This window comes from Dipteris shenzhenensis, chromosome 8 (assembly GCF_047967505.1).
Source record: "Dipteris shenzhenensis isolate YYH24624 ecotype China chromosome 8, Dip_SZ_1.0, whole genome shotgun sequence".
NCBI lineage: Eukaryota > Viridiplantae > Streptophyta > Polypodiopsida > Gleicheniales > Dipteridaceae > Dipteris > Dipteris shenzhenensis.
Window position 1 is genome coordinate 15,869,553 of NC_141603.1, and position 7,614 is coordinate 15,877,166.

Sequence of the window (7,614 nt, forward strand, 5' to 3'; positions counted from 1 at the left end):
GAAGAGCAACAATGTGAACAGGAAAGATAGATGTTTCCATCACTTCAAACCAAGCTGCAAAGTGTAGAGACCGCGAATCTAAGGCTCAAAGAAAGCATGGTAGAGAAAATGAAACAATAGGTTCTTGTACAAAATGCTCTAGAAGAAAGTAGGAAGGATGCACATCAAGTGACAATTTGTCTACAAGACAAACACCTTCAGCTTTCTAAAGCCATGAGCAAAAAGAAAGAGGCAGATTAGTCCTTCTACATAATGAAAGTCTCTTGTGATGAGCTTAAAAAAGAAATAGTAATCTTTAAAAAAAACCTGCTGCTAAAGGATGATCAACTCATTGCCACAATCGACACAAACCATGAGCTGCAACAAAGCATCAAGGGATTGAAATACCAAGTTCAGAGACTAGAGCAAGAAAGTATAGCATCTAGGAAACAAATTATGACTGCCAATACTAGATTGGGTGCCCAAGAACAAGAGCTACTCCAACTTCACATGCTTAATGATGAATTGACGGGACCATTAAAAGTAGCCCAAAAATTCAATGTTTTAAAGCTTGCCTACATCACATCACTTAGTAAGTATAATAAACAAGGCACATAGTTCCAAAATCAAAATGCAAGAATTTTCAAATTGGAACTTCAACTTTAGAATCAAGTCGATGATGATTCAAAGAAGTGAACACAAGATCTATTGCTACAAAACAACACAACATACTAAGATCTTGTTTCAATCCATAAGCAATTGGATCATCTACAAGGATGAGCTCGCATTCAGTAATACAACCGTTTGTAGCTCAAAATGCTACATGCAGTCATTGGTCTTGATTGGACTAGGCCACTAAGCCATAAGAACCCTGGGATGCATGCCAAAAAAAGGATGAGGATGAAAACAATGTATTCTCTCTCTCAGTATGTATAAAACTCATATGGCTAAGACTTGATGCCATACTTCAATATGAATGCTTAATGGGTAGTCCTCCACTTCAAGTAGTAGTGAGACTCTTACCCTACTGCAACAAGCACCATCAACCTCCCTACATTGAAGCTAACAATGCCTTCAACAAAAATTGATAGAGATCTACCTGAGGAATATGTGGTCTACCTTCAATCCAATCTCCCCTATCTCACCACCCTCTATTCTACTGATCTTGTCACCTCCCTCCCTAACTCTAGGAACATCCTCTATACATTTCATAAAATCCATGCTAACCATGGTTCATTGCCATGGCTCTTTGTCCATGCCTCTCAACACTTCTTACTAATCCAAACATCCCAATCTTACCATCCATTAACACCTAACTTCTTCCCACCACTTGAAATACTTCCCTTGAGGATTATGAAATTGTGAAATCCATTTACCTACCCTCCCTCCACCTCCTACCAACATCCCTCCTCTCTCCTTCTCTAATTCACTACTTCTTCCACCTCTTGTATGTCCCCTATAATCTCTTCCTCTCCCCCATGACCACATATTCCTTAGATCTCTAATGAATTTCCAATGGAAGGCAGCAACAATGATTACAACCACAAGCTTCATGATTTTGATACTAGATCAAACACCCACATGGCAGTTGAATAAGGAAACAGATAGAATTCTACTACCAGATAATCCCATAGGTGGCTTTTGGAGGCAAGACCTAGACATGCAGTCAAAAGGAGGATGGGATCTTGACAGAATTTCCATGCACATTCACCAAGCATAGATTACTCTAGACATAAGCAAAAAATTAGAACCATGACCTGCGTGGTGTAGACCAAAGCTGCTCAAAGGAAGTACCTCAGTACTTACAAGCAACATCTTCCTTTTGGGCACATCCCACATTTGAAGCAGTACCCCATCACTATAAATGGAATGCCAATCAAAATGATCCTGATGAGGAAGGTGCACGTCACAATCGGTCCCTAATAAATTAGATACTCCAAGGCTCAATACACAAGCTAAGAAACACTTATCGGAGACTTGGACAAACATGCATAAGAGATGTGAGGCAGTGATGCTTTGGCAGTAATCCTGGGGGTGTCCCTCACAATTGATGACCATTTATCCCCGATTAGTTTCAATCTTAATGCACTGATAGATGCTCAAACCACTAGTAAGCTCTGTCAACAAGCCATATGTATTGAGGGACAGTGCATTTGTCTATTTGAAGAAATGATTGATATTGGCTTTTTACAAATTAAGTAGAGACACTATGGAGCTTGCGCACTACAAGGGAAGGATCACTAAGAAGTTCGTTAAATCCATAACTGACGCTAGCTTTACCAAAATAAATGGGTAACCATGACCACATCACAGTGCCAATTGCATGATCAAGCATGACCCAAGGACGTGTAATCAAATGGATTAGGGGCAATGTTACCTCTGTGGCGCCAAGGGCCAATCAATGTATGTGTGAAGTAGCGGCAAAGCTCCGCTTTTAATATCTTGAGCTTGAAATACAGTTTGAGAAATCTAGTGGGATGAGGATAGCCAAAATCCTCTCTAGAAAAGATCTGGTCATACTTGCAAAATCAAGATCTAGAGAGAGAAAGACTAAAAGTAGAGGGAGTATTTGAGGTATCTTCACAAAGTACCTTCAGAAGTGTAGGGACCCAAAAAGTTACCTTCACAAGTGAAGGGACCTAAAAGGTACGTTCACAAGTGAAGGGACCCAAAAAGGTACTTTGACAAGTGAAGAGACTCACATGTATAAATATGTCTCCATGGAATGAAGCTCCCACTCTTTGGTGGCATTGTGTTTAGCTCAACTTTGGTGTTCATGTTCAAATTGTCTCCAAGTGTCCATGCTTCCTCACACTATCATGTTTTAGAATTCTCTCACCTTGCACTCCTCCCTCCTCCTCTCTCCACCACCTCCTCTCTTTCTCTTCCCTCTTCCTCCTCCTTTTCTATAAGGCGGTGATGCATTTGAGAAGTGGGTGGTAGATTTGAGAAGCTTGTGTCTAGAATCTTCGTGCCTACCCTTGAGCGAGTATATAGAGGGGAGGTAGGGGATGTGGATAAGGAGTGGAGAGATAGGAAGGGTGGAGAGCGAGAGATAGGGGAGGGAGGGAAAGGCTAAGAGATAGTGATTAACGGAGGGAGAGGGGAAGTAAGGGAGGAGAGGCTAAGAGAAAGCTAGAGCTATGATGTGGCAAAGGAGGGAAGAGGCAGAGCGACACGAATAACTTAGGTTAATGTACATTATTAATTAATGAATAGGGAGGGAGAGGGGAAGCGAGGAAGGGAGAGGATGAGAGAAAGCCAGAGCTATGAGGTGGCAAAGGAGGGGAGAGGTAGAGTGGCATGAATAACTTTGGCTAATGTACATTAATTAATGAATAGTGAGGCCGTGATAGAACTAATTGATTGAATTTATTTAGGGAGGTGATTAGGGAGAGCTGAGTAATATGCTAACTCGATGCATACACCAAAATGACTCATCTATTGCAATAGGATACCAAATTCATTATTGAATGTTCCGTTAGAGCGAGGGACCACTAATAGAGTCTCTCCAAGGTGGGTAGGAGCCTCCTTCCTAGGTTACCACCTTCTATCTCACCAATCCTTGAATCTAGCAATCAGGGTTAAATGAGTAGCTAAATATCCACCCAAGATCCCTTTAATGAGGAGGTAGAGATAAGCTCCATTTTGTTTGTAAGAATTGGGCAGATCTAATGGTAGAATTCTAAAGTAGGTAGCCTCCAAGTGGGGTTGGTCTATTGAGCCTCCTACAATCAAGGAGCTATCTCCACGAAAGGGGAAAGTATGAAACATAAGTGTTGAACCCTAATATTGACATATTATTGACACATTTAAGGCCCAAAATGAATTCCCTAAGTGAGCAAGGGGCCATCTCCTAGAGAGGGTAAAGTATGCAACATTAGTATTGAGCCCTAATATTGACATATTAGGGATACATTTAAGGCCCAAAATGAATTCCCCAATTGAGAAACATGAACTGACGAATGTAAGACTAGACAGGCCAAGTAGGAAGTAGCTCTTTTTGCCCAATCTACATTGTGTACTAAATGCCCAACCTACAATAGCCATTGCACCGTGTAACAGGGGTGAGATGGAAAAGGGCCTTAACTGACAAAGACATTTGGTGGATGTCAGAGGCCAACAACACAAGGCCCACAAATATCAAGAGTATTAGTATGATTTGATATGATGCAATGGCACTTACCCTTTAGATGGGTAGGTGCAAACAATTATAAATGCGGTGGGTGATTCCTAGGAGTTTGGGTTGTCTTATTGCCAAAGCAATGTGTGTGTGTAGAGTGTGGCGTAAGTATCAACTATGTATTGAAGTGCCATTTTAGCGTAGTAATACATTGTGTAATTCTGATTCATTGTGCATTTCTCTATCTTTCCCTCTTGCGATTTGCTTTCTAAGTCGTGCATTTCCCCTTGTCCCTACACGACTTACATATAATGCAATATCATTTGCACTCGTTCATTGGGAGTGAGCACTCCACTAGTTATTTGGAAAGTCACATTGCCTTGCACATCTAGAGCAAAGCAAAAATCAATGGGATGAACTGAGGAACAAGCACACAACCCCATGATTCAATGGGAACATTTGGTGATTCTACTAGGGAAAGGAAGTGTTTTGTGCTAAAAAAGCTAGTGGCCAATGTAGTGCAAGCCAACTTGCATTGAATGTCATGGACAATGGATGTAAGGATGCAAAAGTGGCAAAGATACGAACAAAAAATAGAAGAGTGGATCATAAAAATTGCTTAGGTGAGCGCGGACCGTAGATGGTGACTGAAGATGAAACCTAGATAGAAGGATGTGAGAAAACCAAATAGTTTGCCAAAACTAACAATGAATGAATAGAGAAAGAAGGGAATGTCTAAGAGAGTCGCTGTCAGTGAAGTAATCAATTGATGATTGAATTGGACTATTTGACTTTCCAAACCTTATTTGAGGTTTATTTACTATACTTAGTTGCTTTGGTCTTTCCATGCCCTTAGTTATAGGTTAATTTGCTACTCATATTTTACCTTGCTTTTGGTTAATATATGCGATACATATTACAATTGGTTACTCCCATGTTTGAGTACCTATCATAGACTAGCTCATGGAGCACCATGGCGTGAGTGTTGACCATAGAGTTAAACCATCGGGTTGTTTTTGCCACTAAGGGATCCCACCCTCCAACAAATTTAAGTGAGTTCTACAAAGAACAAGGAATCTAATCGTCATAGCTATCATAAGACAAAGGTCAAATCCAATAAATGAATTTCCAAATTTGTATGGGATGAGTTGGAGAGGATCCTTGATCTCATCTATAGAGTTTTCTATGAACAATGGGGATTTTGCAAGTTGATATAGAGGAAGAGTACTTGATCTACTTTCCCACCACATTATGGACCAAGGCATAGAGTGGTATGAATATATCTCAATGAGCATTTTGCCACATGGCATGAGTTGAAAGCTACATTCATAAAGAGATTTTAGCACCAATTCAGCAAGCAATATGTATCCTTGAAGCTCACAACCCGAGATTTGTGTACAACTTTTGCAACTTGAATGAAGATGAAATGGCTTGGTTGATGAGTGGGCTACACATGGTGCAAAGTGGCACAACGTGGAGATAACTTCCCCAACAATGACATATGACAAATGGAACATAGAATTGAGAGAAGAGAATAAAGTGCTGGTGGAAAGCAAAGAAGAGGATGAAGGAGAATTGGTGAGCTAAAAAAGGACACTAAGTTCAAAAAAGAGGACTTGAAAGACTAGAATGGTCCGAAGATTGCTTTAAAGACAAGAATGAAATCAACAAAGGACTATTCGGTATTTGACTTTGGGGGATGTTTTTTGGCGAGCATCTTTTGGTGAGCTTGCCCAAAAACGGCGAGCATACTCTCTCTCTCTTCTCTCTTTGAATGTATGTTTCCCTCTCTTTAATCGTGCATGTACTCTCTCTTCTTCTCTACTCCCGTCTATCCAATCATGCCCCTTTCACCCCCCCTTCTCTCTCTCTCTCTCTCTCTCTCTCTCTCTCTCTCTCTCTCTCTCTCAGTTCCTCTATCCCTCCCTCCCTTGCATCCTCCCTCCCTCCCTGCCTCCCCCCCCTTCTCTCTCTCTCTCTCTCTCTCTCCCCCCCATACCTCCCTCCCCCCCTCTCTCTCTACCCATCTCCATCCATGACTCTCCCTAGCTCTTCCCATCTCCCTCCATACCTCTCTCTCTCTCTCTCTCTCTCTCTCTCTCTCTCTCTCTCTCTCTCTCTCTCTCTCACATAATTTTAAGAGAAGGGTGCAAGAAATCTCTTGAATATATTTTTTTGAAGTAGGTCAAGGTCTAACTATGGATATATATAAAAGACTAAAATAAGCACATGGAGAAACCTAACCATTTTGATTAAGAGATTGCAAGATTTTATAAGTATTATGTTGATCAATCATGCAAGTAGGAACTGTTGGAGGTGGTGGACTTCCCCCCTCAGTGGAGCTAAGGACAGCATGGTTTATTGGCCGCTACTGTGCTGTAGGACTCGTAGCATTGGTGGGTTTAATCCCATAAACATTAATGTGGCCCTAATGGCCTTGGATATATTGTGTTGATTACCCCTCTCTCTCTCATCCCTCCTGGGACCTTTTCGAGGGAGACAAAGGTGTGTGTGGCTAGGAGGCAGGGGATTGGGACCCCCTGTAGTCGGCGATGTCCCTAGGACATCGCCGACATGGCATCCTTGTGGAAGCCATGCATGCTACCAACATGGTATCGGATTAGGTGTTCCCTATTGCCACAGGACTATGGTGTATTTTTGTGCGTCCATCGCATGAGCGACACATGGCGATTGCGTAACCATGGCACTGACTGTCGCATTCCGTGTAGTGACTTTGAAGTGCGACTTAATTTTTTCATGTCAACAGCAGCAACAGCTCTTAATGACTCCTTGACATGTGTGTTCCCTCACGTGGCCTTTGGCCAACTTGCTATCTGGCATGGCATTTAGTGGTGGCCTACATTTGATTGGCCCGGCCTTGTGTGGTTTGGTCTTTGTTAGGCTTGACCAGTTGGTCACATTTGTTTGCACTAGGGTTTGTCGACTAGGGGGTGTTGGAGGTGGTGGCCTTCACCCCTTGATTGGCCTAAGGGGAGCATGGTTTATTGGTGGTTGTCGCACTATAAGACATGTGGCATTGGTGGGATTCAATCCCAGAAGTAATAATGTGGCCCTAGTAGCCTTGGATTTTCCAAGAGTCAAAATTTTTCCAATCGTCAAAATGCTGAGAGAGAGAGAGAGAATGTGTGTGCATGTACACACACACACACACACACACATTTAAATAATCTTGCTTTCAACACACTATTCAAAATTTTTGGACTTGTGTAAAGTCCAATTTGAGAAATGGACTAAAAAACAGTCCAAAAATTTTGAATATACTAGTAATGTTGTTTTTTAACTAGATTTGCCAACTCAAAACAAAAGATTTAATGATTTTGAACTAGATTTGCCAACTCAAAACAAAAGATTTAATAATTAAGTACTAAGAACATCAATGCATAACCAAATCTCTTACAAAGGGGTCTACATAAACATTTTCATAACTTCACAAAAATCTCTGCATAACCAAATCTCTTACAAAGAGGTCTACATAAACATTTTCATAACTT